General features: G+C 36.1%; 1 long non-coding RNA gene across 1 annotated transcript in view; it reads left to right on the top strand.

Moving 5' to 3' along the window:
- Window positions 1-2,607: 2,607 nt before the first annotated feature.
- LOC149789902 (uncharacterized) overlaps window positions 2,608-22,783 on the top strand; it is a 44,627-nt gene continuing 24,451 nt past the window's right edge. The window contains exons 1-2 of the long non-coding RNA XR_016423988.1: window positions 2,608-2,767; window positions 20,351-20,405. This is a non-coding gene — a long non-coding RNA (uncharacterized LOC149789902). The remainder of the gene's footprint in view (window positions 2,768-20,350; window positions 20,406-22,783) is intronic.

Below are 22,783 nucleotides of genomic sequence, written 5' to 3'. Positions count from 1 at the left end.
TTCCGATGAGCGTGTATGCACGGAACCGAGGTGGCGCTTTGAATGGGAGGTTCCCAATAAGCGCCTTACTGTAAATACAAAATTAACACGATGGGTAAGTGCGTTTCTGTTCCTGCCCATCGTATGTCCCGTCGAGCATTTATAATGCTCCGAAAACAGACCAATTAATCAAGACACTTTGTGTGCATAAATGCGTGGGGGATTGAGGCTCTTATTCCTTCCTCCATGATTAATTAAAAAGCCTGCAGTACAGGCATAAAACCGTCACGCATGCCCTATTGGGCGAAACTGACGTTAATTTAAGATTTAATTCATTTCAATTCAGTAGAGATATTCAACACTGATTAACAAAGATGGCAACTAACCACATTGAAAATATGCAGAAGTTACAGTGGTGGACGATTTAGGAATGGTGGAAGAGATGTTAATCAAGCTGGAGTATGGGTGTTATAACCCACACAGAGTGAAAATGGAAATTAATAATTTGAGAAAGGCCAAGGAAAACTTATGCGAAATCATCAAAGAGGAAAAAGAGGAAAAGGAAGACAAAGAGGAAAAGGAACAGATAAGGAGATATAATGAAAAATTAATGAAAGAAGAGGAGAATGAAAAGAGGAGACGAAAGAGGACGAGAAGGAGGCGAAAGAGGAAAAGAAGACAAAAAAATGTCCTGCAAAAAAATGAAGTGTTGGTGGAAAAGAAGAAGGGAAGAGAAAAAGTAGAGCAAAGTTAAACGGCCCTTTTCGGGGCCACTCATATGTTTCGAGATGTCAATTCTCTCTTGTCTAAAAAACATTGTTGGTTGTATAGTATAGTTATTTGTTTGTACATGTCTATGTCTCTATGCATGTCTCTAACCATGTATATATGTCTATGTCTCTATGCATGTCTCTAACCATGTATATATGTCTATGTCTCTATGCATGTCTCTAACCATGTATATATGTCTCTGTAATGTTTGTCCCTTGTCCCTAGATTAGCACGTATTCAGGTCAGCCACTTGCAACAATGTTCCACTCGATTGAGGTCAGCCACTTGCAACATTGTTGTTATTGTTTCCACGGTGTCCAGTACCGTGACGTCACACCTCTCCAATTTCCCTTGTCCCTATTCAGGCCCAATACATTTTAACTATAAATTCCCTGTGTTAAATTTTTCTAGTCGCTATACAGACCCACCCATGTTAAATTCCCCTTGTCGCCATAGCGCAAACTCACCATTTTAACATTAAAGTCGCCCTTTGTCGCCAAGTTGCCCCCATTCACTACTTGCCTACCTACTCATGAAAATATTCGATGAAGAACTCCCCGCTGTCGAATCCAGAAAGAAAAAAGAAGAAGAAAAAATCTCAAGCTGGAGAAACTAGCTGCTGTAGTCGATCTCTCCAAAATGCTCATGTATCAGTTCCACTACAACTTCACCAAAATGTTATACGGGAACAAAGCCACGCTGTTCATGACCGATAAAGACTCACTCGAGTACGAAATTCATACCGACGGCGTCTACTCTGACATGTATCTGCACATGGAACCGTTCGATCTCAGTGATTATCCACGAGACAGTCCATTCCACTTCAACGACAATAAAATGACATGCTCGAAAGTTCAAAGATTAAACTCATGGTGTACCCATCAAGGATTTCATCGGACTTTGATCCAAAATGTACTGCATCACACTCGACGATGACACCATCATGAAAAAAAGCCAAAGGAGGATAGAAACAAATTTTAATTGGTTACATCGCGACCATCGATCACTACAGGCAGTCATTACAAGGACATTGTACAATACTACTTCATGAGAACATTCCGATCACATCAGCAACAAAAAAAAATCTGCAACACTTATCAACAAAAAAAGACTATGCCCATTCGATAATAAGCGATACTCACGAAATGGCTTTCACACATTCGCACACGGAGATTAGAAAGCTATATAATGGGCACACCCATAAACAGCCAACAAAGTAGCATAGACCACTTTATCAAAAAAGTGGTCCAAAAACCCCATTACTTCAAAAGTGCGGTCAAGAAAAAGTGGTTTTGAACTCCCATTTTACCATATTACATTTAAAACACCAGTTTGTATGCATAAAGATAAACTTCAGAAAACCCCATTTTAAGCTACTACTGACCTGCGCCTCTCAAACAACTGCGGCTTGGTAATTTTTACTTCCTGGACATAAATAGAGCTGATGTTTTTTTTTTTGGTCTTTTTCACACGTTATATATTTGGTAATTCATTCATTGCACTTTCACAAACTGGTATTATCTAGTCTGGCAAAATTAATTTCCCTTATTTTGATAACTGCTAAAAAATATTGTACTTTAGACTATTTCAGGTTGAATTTTTTTAGGGCAAGGGAGCAGTAATTATGCTTCATTATTAGTTAGTGGCTTGCTTATCAGTTTCCACGAGTACTGTATCCAAAGACTTTTAAGCATAGAGTTATACAAATATTCTCTCCAATGTGCATCTTGCATATGTAAACAACTTAACCTTACACCCGCCACTCTTTCAAAATGTAATACTGTATGTAGAGCGCCTCAATTTAAACTGAACCGGAACTAATGATTTGGATCTGATTACATCAAGCATGCACCCTAAATGGCGGAACGTGCTGAACGTTTGTCTGCCATCTTTTTTTTCTTAAACTTGACCAAATCTAGTTATTGGGGGACCAAAACATTGAACATTTTCTTTACCCAATTTTGTGGGCCTAATATTCACAATCAATGATACATTTCCTGGCGACAGTGATACACGGGTGAGTAAGATCTTTTTTGGGCAACTATTATTTAAAGCATAATGCATTACTGTTTTTTACAAGTTTATGCAATAGTTCACTGGGGTTCGTTACAAAGAAAATTTGTAGTTTCCGTCCATGAATCAAGGGATATGGGATCTAACCTGTAACAATATACATGTTAGATCCCACATCCCTTGATTCGTGGACGCAAACTACAAATTTCTTTGTAACGAATCCCTGTGCAGTAGGACGGGATATATCAGACTCGAGTGCTCACTAAACACCCCCCGAATAGTTCACATTATCGCACCAAAAATCTAAAAAATGCATCAACATGCGACAAAAAGCAAACACACGCATGAAACTTGGAAATGTTCCGGTTCTAGTCGGAAATCCAGTCATTTAATACTAATCAATCTTCCTTCATTTCAACAATTTATGGCTGACATTTTTCCGGGTTTTAAAAAAAAAATAAAATATAATATATATTCTTTATTCGGAATATTTGTTCCTGTATGTAATTCGAGTAGCAAAGAATGTAAAAAAAACACCAGGACTCCCGTATACCGGAAGTTAATTGTGCTGGCAGAAATGGTTCTTTGTTTCAGTCGTTTGTTTTGCACTTTCGAGTAATGTCTCGCGCACTCAGATCTTTTCGTGACTTCTATGGAATGGCGCTTGTACTTAATTCTACCTTGTGCTAAAAACAGACCATAACATCATTGTGCCCGGCTGCCGCCATACTGTTTTTGGAGAAAGCACAGAGAGACGCTTAGTAACACATAGTAAATCGCGACATACATGCATTTTTTTTTTAAATTTGACTTCCCTCACTATGTAATGTTTTCATATATTAAACTGTAATATGTGAGCGTGTACAGTAATAATTTTGTACATTTCATTTCTCTGTCATCCGTTTATATTGTTTTCCAATCTTCGTTTAGTAAAACTCTCCTATATGCATATTATATATGTATTTGTGTGTATGTATGTATGTATGTGCGTGTGTTTGACTTAGATTTTTTAACGTAGCTTTAAAAAAAATTCAGTCATATCGCTACGATGTCTGCAGTCTGGCAGGTTATAGTGATGCCTATCACTGGGGCATCATGCTGCAGACATGTAGCATGATGTCCCACCCTGTCACAGTATCCTGACACTGAGGCCAACCAGTCCTAACACTAGCCTCTTAATGCTGAGTGCCTGTTAGAACCATTTTTATAATTGTATGACTCGGCTGGGGATTGAACCCACGACCTCCTGCATCCGAGACGGACGCTCTAACCATTAGGCCACCTAAGCGGTATGTATGTATGTATGTATGTGTGTGTGTGTGTTGAAACCAATACTGTTGATTCATATCTACTTTGTTTTCTTTTCAGTTAGTGTTTGTGTGTAAAATATGTATTATTTTAGGGTTGGCTGTTGTCATTAAGGGCAGCAGTTTTTGTGTTGTTGTTTCCATGAATACATGCAGAAAATTATACCTCCCGACAAAATTTAATTGTATATATCTTTTAGTTAAGGAAATGTATTACCCACTTAGTATAAATATATTCAACCAGTCCTGCTCTTTTCTACACCATATCTCTGACGAACATAATGCATTCTTATTTGTCCTAAACTGTCATTCAAAATTACGATTTGTTTGTAAAACAGCTAAAATAAATTTACTCTCTTCTTTTCTTAACTTTGTTACGGATTAACACATCAGAATCAGAAAAGGTTAATAAAATCACTAATGCATAATACCAACAAAACAAACAAACAAACAAATAATACCCCAAAACACACATTGATGCATTGTTTTTAAATATATGGAATATCAATGCAACATTTCTAGAGTATACAAGCATATCACATCAAATAAGCAGAGTGTAATTTTATGCGCTAAACAAAATGTAAGAAATGGTCACTTACTATGTACACCCCTCTCTATTTAAAACACGAATCACATATAATAATACTTCATTGACATTATTTAATGGTGGGGGGGGGGGGCTGGCAGTTCTCATGGAAAATGAAATTTTATATATCCTTGATTAAGGAAATGTATTATTCACATAGTATAAATATAATCAACCAGTACTGTTCCCTTCAAAAACATAACTCTAATGAACATAATCCATTCTTATATGTTCTAAACTATCATTCAAAATTAGGATTTGTTTGTAAAACGGACATTGAAATAAACATATCAATTTTCTCTCTTCTTTTCTTAGCTTTGTTACAGATTAACACATCGGAATCAGAAAAGGTTAATAAAATCACTAATGCATAATACCCCCCCCCCAAAAAAAAAACAAAAAAAAACATCGATACATTGCTTTTAAACTTATGGAATACATATTAAACATTTCTAGATTCTACATGCATAATATCACATCAACTAAGCAGAGTGTAATTTTGTGCGCTAAACAAAAATGTAAGAAATAGTCACTTTCCTACATACATCCCTCTCTGTGTGTATGTTAAAACATGAATCAAATATAAGAATACTTCATGGGGTGGGGATGGGGGTGGCAGTTCCCTTGGAACTTTCATCACAAAATATTCAGGGTGTATCTATCGGTGATGAAATGCAAGCAATTTGTGTATTATAGTGTTCTAGAAAGATTCATCAAATTTGATTATATGATTTATACAGTCTGCAGTCTTAAGCACCACTGTAACAAAATACTGGAATGCACATCTGTATTCAGATGTACAAATTTAATGCCTGTTACATGGTTTTCAGTAAGAACAATAACACGAACAATATCACGGAAAAGAACACTGAATGCCATTACACCGGTTCATCTTGTCCAAAAGGCTATTTTTAGAAACTGACATCACTGCGTGTGACGTTTCAGAAAGGTAAAAGTACAAGCGCCATTCAAATTTGTCGTAAGAAGAAAATGTATGGATATCGTTGTTTTTCACGTGACGTCACAAAACGTGTGTACTCCTCCATCCGCCATTTTGATTCTCTAGCCACACGAACCGGCGCCTAACAACATTGTTCATCCTACATAATTATGAAGGCATGTCTCAATCTGTTGTGTACATCAACTGCACAAGATAAATGAGTGACTTTTCTCCTTTTTTCTTCAAGTAAAACATTGAAATTTCAACCATCTTTGTTATTCTTTCATAAACAAATAGATCGATCAGTAAACATACACATACACAAATGAATACACAGACAAGTAGAAACATGTAATGATTTTCAGTTTGCATAGGCTGAAATCAGTCATATTATAGGTGTAGTTAAAAAGCAAATTGTTAATATATATTTTCATATTTTTAAAAGTATTTCAAGAATAATCGTTTTAGACATCCAGTACAAAGTCATGCTCCATTTGGCAAATGTTTCATTTTAATACACAGAAGACGACATGTCTTTGAACAGTTATCGCTTACATTCAGTTTCATCCTATGTCCATAATCTCCACCACAAATACAGAATTTGTCCCTACTTATTAAAATTGGTTTGTCATCTGTATTTGGCACATGCATGTGTTTGCGAAAAGCATTTGTTCATAAAAGTTCTGGCAAAATTATAACACATGCTGTAAAGTTTTATTTCCATAACTGTTATTGTATCCAGAAGAGCATTGTTCGAAAATACTCTTTCAAGGTGACAAGCTTAGGAACACCACACACAATATTTTTTTTTTTTTAAAAAAATATCTGTATAAAAAAAAATTAACTGCATTTATATTTGATAGTAATATGCTTGATTAAACAGTCAGTTAACCCTTTACCTCATGCAGGCGTCTTTTGACACCTCTACTCCATTCGAATGGAAGTGCCTTTTGACGCCTCTACTTCATTCGCATGGAAGTGCCTTTTGACGCCTGCTGTAAACACAGCCATTTTGAGCTGGTTTTCGTAGCGCCACCTTCAGGGTAAAAACCCCCATTAGAGACTACATTCACTTCTACGAATGACAATTATGTCAGATCACGTGGTCACTGTTTATGCACTGGTCAATATCTGCTATTTAAAGTAACTGGGTCATAATCTCCACTCTCCAAAATGGCGATCTCGGATTTCATTCAGTACTAATATGAAGTTGTCACAATTAGAATCACAACTATGCAAGATTAAATAACTTAGGTAAAAGCTCTGATATTGATGTAGGCAGCAATTAGATTTTATGAATTATCAAATTCAGATGACTTAATGATGTAGATGCAGATGAAAAACATGTAAATTTCGAGTATGGAAAAAAGCAGCTACGGTTGGTCACGCGGCCTCAGTGACATGATGGTGAACAACTTCTCTCAAGATTTTAAAGCACATGGAAAATTCTTCCGTGACAAATAATTACACACCTATAACAATCGGACTTTACTCTTAAATTTTTCCACATATAATAGATGTGTTCCAAAAAATGTAAAATGGTTAAAATTGTTGTTGAACGTACAGTACACTACATTGCTTAACAGTTCACAGGCAGGCTATGTGTATGCGATCGACTAGGTAACAGGTGTTCTATTTATAGCGCACTGCACTTTGTCACTATGCTCTGTGAGGTAAAGGGTTAACCAGCCCACCCATAAACATGGTCACATTTTAGACTGGATTCTTCATAGACCTGATGATAACATTCTATGGTCCTCTCTGGTATCCCATGAACTTTCATCAGATCACCTCTGCATTATATGCCATCTTGATGTATCAGTCCCTAACCCTTCACCTTTATCTGCTACTAAGAGAAACCTCCGTATGATAAATAGAACCAAACTAATGCATTACGTCCAAGCAAAGCTAACAACTTGCTTATCTTGTACAGCAGAACAACTTAATAACCATGCCTGTGTTCATTGCTCGACAAACATGCCCCAGCTACCAAGTGCAGAGTATCAATTCAAAAGTGTTTTCCATGGTATAGCAGTGTTAGGGACCAGCTTCGCACTGCTAAAAGAGACTGCCGTACAGCTGAGACGTTTTGGCTTTCCACCAGACTCACTATTCATAAGCATCTCTATGAAGCCATTAAGAAGAATGTCACAAATATAGTCCATGCAGCAAAATCAGCCAACTACACTACTAAGATCATGGAAAGTTGCAGCTGCAATGAGCTCTTCAAGATTACTAACAATCTAATGTCAAGGAACAAATGTACACCACTTCCAACTACCTTCTCTCCAGTCGACCTTCTGGACATGTTTGCAAATTTATTCTGTGACAAAGTAAAAGCCATTAGAGATTAGATTGACATCACAATTTCAATTGACTCGTCGTCACCGTACAGTTGGAATACAGAATTTGAGCGGCAAACATTAGCACTATTTGAACCTGTCTCTATGGATTTCGTATGTAAAATCCTGATGAGGAGTGCACCAAAGTCATGTGAACTTGATCCAATTCCAACATCACTGCTGCTTGAGTGCTTAGATCCAGTATTGCCTTCACTAACTCATGTTACTAATACCTCTCTCTCATCAGGGGAATTCCCATCATTTTTCAAAACTGCTATTGTAAAAATACTGCTGTAGAAAACAACACTAGACCATAACGATTTAAAGAACTACTCCCCAGTTTCTAATCTCCCATTCATATCAAAAATCTTAGAAATGGTTGTTCTATCCCAGCTTGTATCCCATCTAAATTCAAACAGTCTTTTTAGCAATGTACAATCTGCATATCGCCCTTGCCACAGTACTGAAACTACTGTTCCAAAAGTAGTTAATGACAGTCTCTCTGCATTGGATAGCGGAAAGATTACAGTCTTCACCCTCCTTGATTTGTCTGCAGCATTTAACACAATAGACCATGATATATTACTTCACTGTCTCCAGCATGTATTTGGCATTCATGATACAGCCTTACTGTGGTTCAAGTCCTGCTTCAGGTCAACAGGACACAAATTGTATCTGCAAATGGAATACACTCCAGCCCAATTGATCTGTGTTGTGGTGTTTCACAGAGGTCTGTTCTTGGACCTGTTCTCTTCATTCTGTACACTCAGTCGCTCTCAAGTGTCATAGATCATCATCCAGTCTCACCAATTGTACGCTGATGACCCTCAAATATACAAATCTAGCCACCCAACAGAAGTTAATGCTACCATCCTAGGTCTAGAGAGGTACATTTCTGATGTGAAATCATGGATGACATTCACACAATCAGTACGAAACCTAGGTGTTACTCTGGACAGTATTCTCATGTTGCACCAACATGTCATGAACATATGCAAGGCTGCATATCTTGAGCTGAGATGCATCAGCTCCATTCGCAAATATCTTTCAGTTGATGCCACTAAAACACTTGTCTGTTCATTAGTACTTTCAAGACTGGACTATTGTAACTCAATTCTGTCTGGTTCATCTCAGTATCTACTCCAGAAACATCAAAAAGTTCAAAACATAGCTGCTCGGATCATACTTAGAGTACCACGATCAGAGCACACCTCCCTGCTGCTCTGTACCCTACACTGGCTATCCAGTCGATCCAGAATCAAACACAACAGTTTTTCTCTGTGCTGTGTTTCACTGGTGGACTCTAGTCCAACATACCTATCCAAGCTCACCCATGTTTACACACCAGCAAGATACTTACACTCCTCTTCTGACAATCATATACTCATTATTCCCACTATGAAAACAAAGTCATATGGACATCGCTCCTTTGCATACCAGGGCCCAGTAACGTGGAATGAATTGCCCACTGAACTTAGACACAAAGACAGTGATCCCATTCAAGAGTGCTCTCAAAACTCACTTATTTCGACTGCAAGAACAAACTTAAAGACCTAATGTTTCCTACCTTAAATATTCTCAGCCTGTTTTTTATGTTTTCTAATTTCATGGTGTTTGTTTTTGTAATCATTTCATTATATATGTTTTTTATCTTTTAGGTGTTGTCTAATGTTGTAAAGTGTTTAGAGCTTCTAAAGATTAGGCGCTATACAAAGTCCCCATTATTATTATTATTAAGGTTCAACTTCACTCTTCTGTCTGTCGATAGCCAGATGACTAAGTTTTAGTTTTATTTTCGTGATATATGGTCACATAATTTCAAGTATAATCTATGTGTCATTTCGATTAAGTAAATATCCTAATCGATAATTAAATCAAATTATTATCTTGATTATATGTGATAACTCGTGTTGATAAAGGTATGTTAAGGACTCAAAATGCAGTGCAATATATGCGCTCGTTGCATTGTGGGTATTGCGTACACAATTGTGAGTTCTGGGAAAAGAACTTATAACTATCTTTAACAATTTTTAAAAAATCCATTCAGATGGAGATGGCTTTAAGAACAATATCACAATCAGGAGTTGTTGGGGTTTTTTTTAAATTGCCTGGTGTATACAAAAATAAAACGAATTCTGGATGAGCTGGCATAAATCCTAAAGTAAAGATAAGGTTTACACAGAAGCTTCCAACGGTTTATCAGTCACTTTCATCTTTGAAAATGGCAAATGCCATATCTCAGGCCCAGAGAAATTGTTTGCAGTCACTGAGTCAGCTGACCATCCCAGTTTTTCCTTGCCAACGGTAGCACCTTTTGACCTAGGGGTATAAAAACATCAATAAATAAAATACCGAAATTGATACTTGATTAATCGACCCATTACGTACTTGGCCCATTATATGTTCAATTTGGCTTATGGTCCATGATATTTATATAGTAGTAATGTGGATGTAATGTTCTTTCTTCAACAGCCATATTTTTTTGTTTTAAAATTTGTTTAAATGTTTCTTTCAAACCTCATTTATTCTGCAATAGAATTACAGTGGAAGAAAATCATTGTCTGAAATTAATTAAATTTTATACTGCGTAATCATTATGAAACTGTCCTTGAATTTTCAACAGCACTGCTCAGCTATTTGCAGTTGTAAACGTGTGTGCATGTGTGAATCCGATTACAGGTTAGTACTAGGCTGTATTCTTGGTCTGGAACCCTAACATTTCCATTGTTGAGATTAAGGGGTCCATACTTCCCGCCAAGTACAGATGTAGGGCTGGTTTCCTTCTCCTGTCTCTCATGTGACCTTTGCTAGAAATCAGCCCTATTGTCCTGTGTGCGCTATATGTTTTTTATGCAAGAAGTTCATGCCAGGATGGCAAATTTTATATCAAATCAGTCCTTCGTTAGTTGTCAAAATATTTATTTGTAATACATATATATATATATATATATATATATATATATATATATATATATATATATATATATATATATATATATACTTCCTTTTATTATTAAGTGTATTCTGTTTTGAAAGAGGCCCCGAGTGGCCAAGTAGTCTAAAGCGCTCACCGTTACGGATCACTGCCATCTCACTGCTTTCTGCATGGGTTTGAGTCGTAGGTTCGGCCTATGTTGGTATGCAAGAAAGCTTATCAGTAGCTTCTCGTGGGTCGGTGGTTCTTTCCAGGGTTTTCCCAGGTTCTTCCTCCACCTTTAATACTGGCTGTCATGTATAGCCTATCTTGTGCTGAAAAATGGTGTTAAACCGTACAACAACAACAACAACTGTTTCAGAAAGGAAAAATTTGTCGTTTATCCTTATTTTATGTCTTTTATTCACCTCAAAAATATTAAAAAATAACAATTGTAATCAAAATAAGTAAATACTGTGTGGGTGTTATTTGGAGCGTAGTGTATGCAAATGTTATATTTCATGTCTCTCCTATAACAAGTCTTGTCTTACAAGGACCTGGGTTTTAGCCTTTAATTATCCTTATATCGGGGCCCCGAGTGGCGAAGTGGTCTAAAGCACTCTCCGTTACGGATCACTGCCATCTCACCTCTGTCTGCGTGGGTTCGAGTCTCGGATTCCGCTAATGTGGATATGTGAGAAAGCTTGCCAAGCATCTCATGGGTCGGTTCTTTCTGGGGGTTTTCGGGTTCTTCCTCCACCATTAATACTGGCCGCCATGTATAGCCTATCGTGTGCTGAAAAATGGCATTAAACCATACAGCAACAACAATCCTTTTATCGACTTAACCTCTTTAGTATGATACACATAAATTTACCACCAGTGAATATTTCTTTTTCAGTAATAAGCATGATAAAGCTAGAACAAGATCACTAAAAATACAAACTTGGGTCCAAAACAGATATTGTTGGCTATTTATTATTCAATAGCAACAAAAGTTATGAAGCCATATATAAATTAGATCACAAACAATACATATTTTGTTTAAAAAGTTCAGTAACAACTGGTGTTACAGAGCCATATAATATCACAAACAATACATATTTGGGTCCGAAACTGATATTGTTTTAGGAAACCATACAAGATCACAAACAAAACATGTTTAGGTCAGAAACCGGCATTGTTTTATGAAACCCTGCAAGACTGTCTTTGTTGTGGGCTGACTCTCTAATGGGCTGAGTATGTTAAGGGGAAATTTCATAATTAAATTTGTATGGGCCAAGATCTCCTGTTACCATGCGTCTAATTGAGCTTGTTTAGCCCAGTACTTGAAGTGCTTAGTACATTATATATACTATTATATATACATTGAAATCTACTCGTACAGTCTATACCTTGACAGCCAATAATGTTGCACCAATGGAAGATATATATGAACTGGGCAGAGCGAACACAGATGCAACTGAATTCATTAGAATTGTTTTGAGATTACATTTGAAGTTTATGATAGAGGAAGAGGAAACAATTATGACATGAATGGACTGCCTTTTGATCAGATATCAGAATTGGTACATTTGGACATCAGCTGGTCAGAACTGGAGCATATGGAGCTCACAAAGCTGGTTGTCCAGGTGTGGACTTGTAAAAAATTTTTGTCAATTAATTTCCTTCATTTGGCGATATGTTTAAAACCTTGGAATCTTTTATAACTTCTCTGGATTCATTTCTGATAACATTGGCATTTGTTTGATTGCGCTTTAATTTATAATCAATTAGACAAAATGGGAATTCATGGCTTTTCGTGAAGCCAGTTTTCAGGGTGGGATTGTGTTTTATTGGTGATTAATTTGCTTCAGTCGGCAAAACTTAAACCCTTGAGCATTTTAATTAATCGATCATTCAGAACAAATTTAGCAGACATGACACTCTGTGCATACATATGAACTTCAAAATGGTAACTGCGCAAAGACTTTTATTTTCTTTTCTGTCTCAGTCTCAAAATGATCTGCTGGTGATACATTTTCTGACCCTCAGACTCCAAAGAAACAAAAAGATAGTGTCAGCTATGAGGAAAAGAAGTTGGGGGCTGCTTTAGAATAATATGTACATTAATTTCAGACCCTTTCCACCACTTTTTTATATTAGGCCATTTCTTTGGGGTGTAACAGAAGGTCCAAATTTACAATAATGGGGTGTAACAGAATATCCAAATATATAATAATGGGGTTTAGCAATGTCAAATATACAATAATGGGGTGTAGCAGAATATCCAAATTTACAGTAATGGGGTGTAACAGTGTCAAATATACAATAATGGGGTGTAGCAGAATATCCAAATATAAAATAATGGGGTGTAACAATGTTAAATATACAATAATGGGGTGTAGCAGAATATCCAAATTTACAGTAATGGGATGTAACAGAATATCCAAATATATAATAATGGGGTGTAACAGAAGGTCCAAATTTACAATAATGGGGTGCAACAGAATATCCAAATATATAATAATGGGGTGTAACAATGTCAAATATACAATGATGGGGTGTAACAGAATATCCAAATATAAAATAATGGGGTGTAACAGAATGTCCAAATATACAATAATGGGGTGTAGCAGAATATCCAAATATAAAATAATGGGGTGTAACAATGTCAAATATACAATAATGGGGTGTACCATAATATCCAAATATACAATAATGGGGTGTAACAATGTCAAATATACAATAATGGGGTATAACGTTGTCAAATATACAATAATGGGGTGTAACAATGTCAAATATACAATAATGGGGTGTAACAGGATGTCCAAATATAAAATAATGTGGTGTACCAGAATATCCAAATATACGATCATGGGGTATAACAGAATGTCCAGATATACAATATTGGGATGTAACAGAATATCCAAATATACAATAATGGGGTGTAACAATTTCCAAATATACAATGATGGGGTGTAACAGAATATCCAATTATACAATAATGGGGTGTAACATAATATCCAAATATTTAATAATGGTGTGTAACAGAATGTCCATATATACAATAATGGGGTGTAACATAATATCCAAATATTTAATAATGAGATTTAACAGAATGTCCATATATACAATAATGGGGTGGGAAGGGTCAGAGGAAATTCAGATTGGTCATACATGGTTTCTTGACCCAGTTTAAAGTAAAATTCAAACTGGTCATTATGCATTCAAAGATTATGTTAATAATTGATGTCAGTTTTTAGAATTTGATTATAGCCTGGAACAGTGTATTATCGCGGTACTTGAAGTTGTTATTGGTACAAATTAAAACCATTGTTATTGCTCGATTGTTACAAATAATTGTGAAGTTTCTTTGACTTTCCTTCTATCTATTCCTATAAAATATATCTGTCAATCCCATCGCGTATATGTAAACAAAACTGCATATGGTAACTAACCCAGATTACCTTGGGCAAACAATTCTGTATCATCACTGAATTTGCCTAACTTATGTATGGTAGCATGCCTTTTACAACTGTACTGATCAATCGGCCATACTCATAATCGGGCCGATTATTAGAACAATCAGTATAATCGGTATCGGCAAAAATAATCAGTGCCGATGTAAACAAATTTCCAAAATACATATTTAATCATAACATTCTTGACATTTTAATCTGAATTTTAAATCAGAATTAAATATTGGAAATTATGGAATAAACATTTGATTTGGGTGTTAATTGAAAGAAAACATATTCTTAAAAGTACTTTTTAACACACTTGCTGTAAACTACCGCTGATTGTCTGCACACAACAAATTATCAATACCAGTCATGCACTCATCTCAATCACATCAGCCAATCAGCCAATGTGGTCTCGTGTGGCTCTTGAACTTCCAGCATACACATTAGCAGATAGCTAGGCAGATTAGATTGGTTGCATAATTTCCAACTACTATGAAGCTATCACTCAATGTTGTTAATCTGTTGTTTAGCCAGTCCTGCAATGCTGCTAATAAATGAATAGTGGTCACATGCTGAAGCAGCTGAATGCTGACATACAAATATTATGCAGCATTGATATTGGCATGCCAGCGCCAGCCATGTTACACCTGGGTACCCCAGCTGCTGAGCTGCTTCAGTGCGTGACTCACAGCGTGGTGTGTGCATCCATCCAGCCACGTGGACAACTTACAAGTAACTTACTTGATTTAAAACATTATTTCAAGAACGCGAATCAGTTGGATTATTAATACTGACTAGTGATTGTACACTACTAAATATACTACCAAGCCTATGCATAATGTTGAACTCAAAACACTCAAGTTTAGTCTGGAATTACTTTAAAGTAAATGCAGTCGATGAGTCCAAAACAAATTGCACACTTTGCAAAGCATGCATTTCCAGAGGTGGAAAGAATGTACGACATTAAATATTGTCCAGCAATTGCACTGCGAGGACATCGTCGAACATGGCCTGTTTCACGCAGATAAAAAAAGAAAAGGGTGGTGCGCAGTTAACCTTAGCAGCTGCAGCAACTCATCATACTCTGATTATTGACACCATGCTGGATCAGAAGCAGACATTTGCATTTGACGACCCAAGAGCTATTAGTTGGCACAATGCTATTGCAGAGTTCATGGCAGTAGATGTGCAACCATTTTCCATTGTTGAAGACATTGGATTTCAACGTCTGCAGGCCAAGGCAGAACCTTGCTATAACATTCCAAGTCAGAAGTACTTTTCCACATCTTTGATACCTGACATGCATAGGGCGATACAAAGCAAAGTGCGTGATTTAGTTCCTACCCAATCTGACCTTAGTTTGACCTCTGATGCATGGTCAGACCCATCCATCAGCATTGCCTTGTTGAGTCCTATGGCACACTGGCAAATGGAAGACTTTCAGCAGAAACAGGTGATTCACACAGGAGAATATTTGGCGAGCAAACTGGACAAATTACACGTGGAATACAACAGATTTTTTCGGATCCTCATGGATCATTACTTGGCGAGAAGGAAGAAATGTTACTGTTGCTTAAATACCAGGTACCTTAACTAGGATTTCAGTATTAGCTGCAGCCATTGTACAGTGACATCGAACTTTAGTCTTAAAGGATGCGTATTATTAATTTTTATTATTATTGGGAAATTGTTATTAATATATTTTTTTAGTCATTTCTTGAAATCTAGTAATGGCGACCTGAATCATTGAACATTAGTTTAAAGACTTGCTTAATACATTTTCATCCATTTATATCTTGAATTGGCAAACCATAAGTTTTATCAGTGTTAGTTTTAAAGTTTTTCAAGTTTTATGTTTGTGTGATCATTGTTTTCTATAAATAGCTTTGTACTTCTTGTCGGGTTTCTGTTTGTTTTTGTATTGAAGTTCAAATTCACTTGCCGCATAAACAACCTTGTTATAACTCACACAGCAAAATACTTACTTGCATTACACTAATAGGTTTATGTTTCTGAACCAGTCATTGTTATAAAACCCAGTCATTGTTATAAAACAAATAATAATGAAATAATCGGTCTCACAATTGGTATTGGCAATTTTAATAATCAGCAAAAAGTGACATCAGTACAGCTTTAGGTTTTATCTCTACTAACAGCTGCCTCACTAGGCACTCAGCATTAATATTTTAGTTTTAGGACTGGTCGGCCTGGTGTCAGGATAATGTCTCTTGGGTGGGACATCATGCTACATGTCTGCATTTTTTCTTTTTTTTTTCTTTCTTTTACATGTACTTAGTTTAAGACCATATGGTCATAACACTATATAAATTGTAAATAAATCATTTTCTATGGAATTTTAACTCTGCTTGTCATAATGCGGAAAATCCCAAGTTCTACTTGATACTAATATGGTGCTTATCTGATATCAGGTATGGCTGCTGTCTTGAAATTTTTTTAATCACAATTCATCCTGAGTGGATATCAATATAAACATTTGGTTTTCAATAAAATCTTTTTATGATGTTTACTTGGTCCAAAATGAAAATGGTACTAACTTGACTTGCAGTATGGCCACCATGGTTGCCTCCTCTAAATCTTATTACTGCAACTCCTAATGGGATTGTCATAACAGCATGGGATTTTCACCAGTATACTTAATGTGATGTCCAGTTCTTTCAGTATTAAAGTAGTGCTGATCTGCTTATATTCTCTGTACAAAAATCAGCACTGTTTGTGATCCAAAAGTAAAGCAGTGATTTGCCTTCAGCTAGCTTTGCTGTTGTTCCAGTATGCCTGTTGGTCTCAGCTGGTGTGTGTGTGTGTGCGTATGATTTGGATTTTTAACAGTTTTTCAGTCAGAACGCTATGATGTATGCAGTGTGGCAGTTTATTGTGATGTCTAGCACTGGGGTACCATGCTGAAGACATATAGCATGATGTCCCACACAGTCACATTATCCTGAAACCAGTCCTAACACTTACCTCTTAATGCTGAGCGCCAAGCGAGGCAGCTGTTTGTACCATTTTTATAAACCTTTGGTATGACTCGGCCAGGGTTCAAACCTGCGACCTCCTGCATCTGAGGCAGATGCTCTAACCACTAGGCCACCAGGGCATTAGTTTCAGCTGGATTAATGACTAATATTTCGCAACAAAGCCAATTTTCATCCAGCATTAGGTAGGCACCCCTGAGAAAATTTCTTGTTTGCTTCAGTCAGCAACACTTTTGCACTAGCATATTCGTCTGCAGTCTGCATATTTTTTGTTAGTGGCATCTGAGTTATCTGTACATGTGTCAACATTTTTTACTTTTTGTGCTAACATACAGTATTAAGTCACCAGTCCTCAGCACATGCCTGTCTGAGTTCAGGATCAGAAATTATAGGTGCTGTACCTGAGCTGTTATTGGCAATGATGAGCCGTATAGTGAGCCATTGCACATCATTAACTTTGACTCAAAAGTTGTCAGAAAATAACGACACAATTTTTTGTTTCCGGATTGCCTTTACTTGATACATTGGCTATAGCATAACAAACTTGCTGGGCTGTATGCTGCTGCGGAATGTACTTAATGACGACAAAGTTATTATGGCAGAGATAATATGATTACAATATTTCTTGTCAGGAAAAATCTGTTACAATTCGTTATACGTAGTACAGTCTTGTTATGACATGCCAAAATACATTAGACGTAACATGGACTGCATTATTTTATTTTCTAGTTTTGACAACCATTGCATCAGTTTGATTGCATACAGTCATTGTTGCGGAATAGATTCTGCTGAATTTAAGCAGTACTGTTAGGAATTGTTATTTTATTTTTATTGTGATGCATATTAGGTCCCAGAAATGTACCAGCTTGATTTTGATAAATTTTAATTGCCAGACTGCGAAAAGATAAAGATGCTGTTGTGAGAAGCATGTGGAGTAGCAGCAGCAATTACATCCTAGCAATAAAAATAGATGACAGAGTATTTTAGTGTGATGTTGCAGAAAAGTTATTGAAGCCTGTACAAAAGAAAACTGACATCACATGATATGAAACAAGATTTGCTTTGGATCAAGTTAAGCAGTGCAAGAGAATGCTCTAATACATCTTTCTGAGATATTGTCTGCAGAAGTTTCTGCACTCGTAGAACTGTCAAATAAAAAATGTATTGCTGCTACAGTATGAGATAAGGCTGTTGACCAGTACAAATATTTCTTAAGATAGCTGACCTAAGAGGGCATGCTTAAATGAGTAGAAGAAGCAAGAAAAGAGAAAGATAAATTTAACATGGGGGGACATGAACTTCCTGAGATTGTACTTGGAAAGAATGAAAGAGCTGAACCAGGATCTTGGTCAGCAATAAAAAAATAGCACAAGTAAGGCCGCTGAAGGGATGGGTGATGCAGATCTGCAGGTAAAAACTATGCTGCCACAGTCAGTATTGCCACAGATGACAACACGAAAACTAGCTACACTTGAAAAATTATTTGAGCGGAGGCCATTAAAGGCTCACCACATGCCATGTAAGGATGGCTTACAATGTCTGTAGCACAAAAAAGGAAAGACGAATGGAACAACTGGTACTGGAATAAAATAAAACAAAGCAAACAAGTAGCAAGTATACCAGCTTGCAATGTTGACATCAGTTAATAACAAATTTACTGAAATTCTAGATCACTTACTTGAAAAACGTTTACTTAGTAATTCCAAATAAAAAATTTCGTGCATTGATTTATTATATCCATGTTGCAAACTCAACTATCTAATAGCAAGCTTGTCCAGGGCATCAGCAGTAATTTTACAGTTTGATGCAACACTCTTATAGGATTATCTCAAGACATGCACCATGAAATTCGGCAGCAATAAATTCAGGCATCACACCTTGGCAGATAATGAGGGAACACTGTCAGCTATAATTCCAGGTGCCTATAATGCTGTTGCTAGCAAATGAAAAAAGACAGTGATGATGCAGTGAGGTCGCATTGGCTTGCAAACAACGTATTGAGCCAAATTATTCAACACTGACAACAAGAGTAATGCTAAGACTGGCTACCAAATTGATTTTGCTATCAATAACATCTGCATCATCTGCTTGGATTTAGCTCACCAATTGGCAACAGGGCAAAGTACATGATGCAGATTTCCATGTTAATATAACTAAACTAAACAGCTTATTAATAAATTATTCCTCAGCAGAAGGATCCTCTGACACATAAGGTGGCCACAGCCACATTATTGTGTCACAACTCTTAAACTAAGTAACAAAAAGAAGTAAATGAACAAGTTTCTTAAAAGCAACAAATGAACTTTTAGTATTGTGAATTAAGTCCAGAATTCTCCTAAAAGTTCTAACAAAAGTCTAAAATATAAAGTGTTCCAAATGAATTCCAACTTTAAATGTGCTGTTGTACAAATAGCCTTGAATAGCTGATGTGCCAATAGCCTTGATGTATAACAACGATATAATCCAGACTATTTTTGAATGAATTCACAGTAATCCCCAATTAGTGATTTTGTCCAAGATATCAATGAGCACTTTGTGATTCCAATGAATAATTTTTTTAAATAAACGATTCCTTTCAGATAATATCTGAAGACAACAATAAATCAAATCTATACACTGACTTAAGAGGATTGTAATAATTTTGTTTATCAAAACTGTATATAAAAATCTGACATCAGAATGTGGGGTAAATATTTGCTTCCAAAAATGTTTAAATTTCTATTTTAAAATAACCAAGACCTTAAAACCAAACAACCTATTTATATCTTGTAAAATAAAAAGTAGGTATGCATCAAAATTCTATCCTAAATCATGGACAAACATGAAGCACACATAATAAATATACATAATAATAGTTTTAGTTCTAATGTGCCACCAGTTTCCTTCATGACAATCAAACCCTTGTTGCTGATTTACTATCCTCTTAATAATGTCATTGGTTAATCATTCCGGCCATGATAAATGTTCTTTCATCATTTCTTGTTTTAGAAGCAGTATAAACAAAACCTACATTTTGGGGGAAATGAACAGTTGCTATTAAATTTTATTTTTCTTTGTAGCAAATAATGGACCCAGAATTCCAAGTGTCTTTACATGGACAAGTTTTGCCACCAGGTAAGAACTACCATGCCTTTTTCATTTGCTCTAGTTCAGACATGCAGTGGATAAAGAAAGCTATAGAAACACTAGAAAAGGACCATTGATTTATATGTTATATGATTAAGTGTCCTCCATTGTCATCATTATTGCAATTTGCTGGTGATAGCATTATAAATGCTTACAAAGCTTTTAACTTTTGCAGCTATGACCAGGGAAATGTTTCAGCATGATTATGTTTTGCATGAAATTCAAATGGTCATAAATCAGGGTTGTAGTGAAAGTAAAAACTGATGTTCCAGTGTTATTAGAGGATTGTGAAGTTCCTGGTTACTTGTGTGTCCTGAATTTCATTGATGCTCATGATACCAAAAGGAGAGACATCTGGTGACTGAAGTTACTGATATTCCTGGAGACTCCAGGTAAGCAACTATTATCCCATTGTTCCAGTCAGAAACTTTTAGCGTACATTTTTTGTACAAAGGAGCTTTTGTTGATAGTTGCAGTGTCATAATGATATCTATAATTTCACGATAAAAAATTTACATTGATATTTTCTTTGCAAATTTAATCATTCAAGTACCATATTTTGGTGGGTATAACTTGCATCGATTTTTGACTATGGAAAAACATAGTTCTGCGATATAATACTTTTAAATCTTGATAAGTTCGCTACATTTTCATTGTGCAACGACAGTCGGCCGTCTTGAATAGTGAATGAAAAAGTGGCAATATTTAAAGTACAGTGTATCTTGCTAGTTAATGGATGGTCCTTGAAAGGGCCATTTAAAGGGTTGACCTTGCACTTAAAGTCTATTGCATCAATAATCCCTCAAATTCATCTTCGTTGTTGAAACTTGTGAAAAGTCGCCATATGTCATATGTGAATGTTCATGTCCAATATTTATACTTGTTTGGATTATGGTGACATCTCTAAAATGTATCTCAATGTCCTGTCTAGAATTTACCAAGACAATACATTGATGTTTAACATCAAATATTTAAGTGGCGCTACCTTTTACCTTCAAAAACACCATGCAAAATCAATTAAACCTTGCTCACTGTATTGTAACAAAGAAGTATCAAATAATATGGTTTAAATTGAGAAAGAAAACAAAGAACCAAGTTTATAATCTAAAGAAAAATAATTATATTGCTAGTTTACCTGTTCCTAGACAAAGCAAACTTACTACTGGCATGCCTATCAAAGCTTTATCCGACACTGATTACCTTGACTACCTTGGAAGTCTTGACAAGTCATCTTTAAAAAACACCAAATAAAATATTGCTTACCCTGTCGTAACTAAGAACCAAGCTTATTTTGCTAGTGGATTCTTTGTACTAATTCATATCTGGTATAGAACCAGTATGTAGGTATTTGGCGCTAAAAGTCAAGTCAGATTTATTCTAGTCGATGAGTGTGTTAGAGAAGAAATAATTATTTAAAATAATTTCACAGATGGATTAGGAAAAGACGAAAAACTGATTCAGAGGTGAATACATGAACTACACATGTACACGTCCCATGGTCCACTTTGCAGAAACCTTATACAAAGTCCCCTCTTCTTGCAAGAGGTTTGTGGGTTGGCGGATTGTACATTCTTTCAAGGTGTCTGCTTAATTTGGTTCTCGTTATCTAGAGGTTGACCACCCTCGATGTTATTGCCTGGTTCATGTAAATATAAAAATAAGTGGTGAAACTTATGGGTGGAATAGATAGAGATCTGAGCAGATATATAGATCAGACCAACATGGCCCCATGTACATGTAAACAACAATTTAATCAATTACATAAAACAACTGTGAGAATTCATTACATCAGGAATATACTCTGCTTCTAGAAAAAAAAAATTTCACCGAATTACAAAACACATATGTATTTAATTAAAGTAACCGATCTGTTTTACTGATAGAATTAGTTCATCATAGGATTGAGTGAATAATCGAAGTCAATGCCTTGTACAATTGCATAACCTGATCCTCCGATTCACTCCACTTCCAGTGTAGCTGTTCCTTCGACTTCTGTCCGTCATGCCTCTTTCGGTCCTAAACTCTATGCATAGCACATAGATTCATAGATTCATAGATACCTGGATCTCAGATAATACATCTCACTATACATCTCAGAATACGTCACAGGATACATCGCAGAGATAATATGTCACAGGAGCCATTTTCCCCCTCTTAAAAAAATAAATAGAAACAACCTAAATTTTCTGCTGTTTATGATACAGGTTTTTGCATTATTCCCTCTCGTTATCAGATCTCACTATCGGTGCTAAACAGATGTCAAGGCTATCAGTCGGCTCCACATGTCCTATAATGACCCTAGTTAGTTTAATGGCTAATTCATCATGCGTTAACACTACATGAGACATGACTGTTCCGAGCCAGCC

Source organism: Sinohyriopsis cumingii, chromosome 10, assembly GCF_028554795.1.
Source record: "Sinohyriopsis cumingii isolate HCF-2022 chromosome 10, ASM2855479v2, whole genome shotgun sequence".
NCBI lineage: Eukaryota > Metazoa > Mollusca > Bivalvia > Unionida > Unionidae > Sinohyriopsis > Sinohyriopsis cumingii.
The sequence above is the reverse complement of the archived record's forward strand: the minus strand, read 5'-3'. Positions and strand labels throughout refer to the sequence as shown.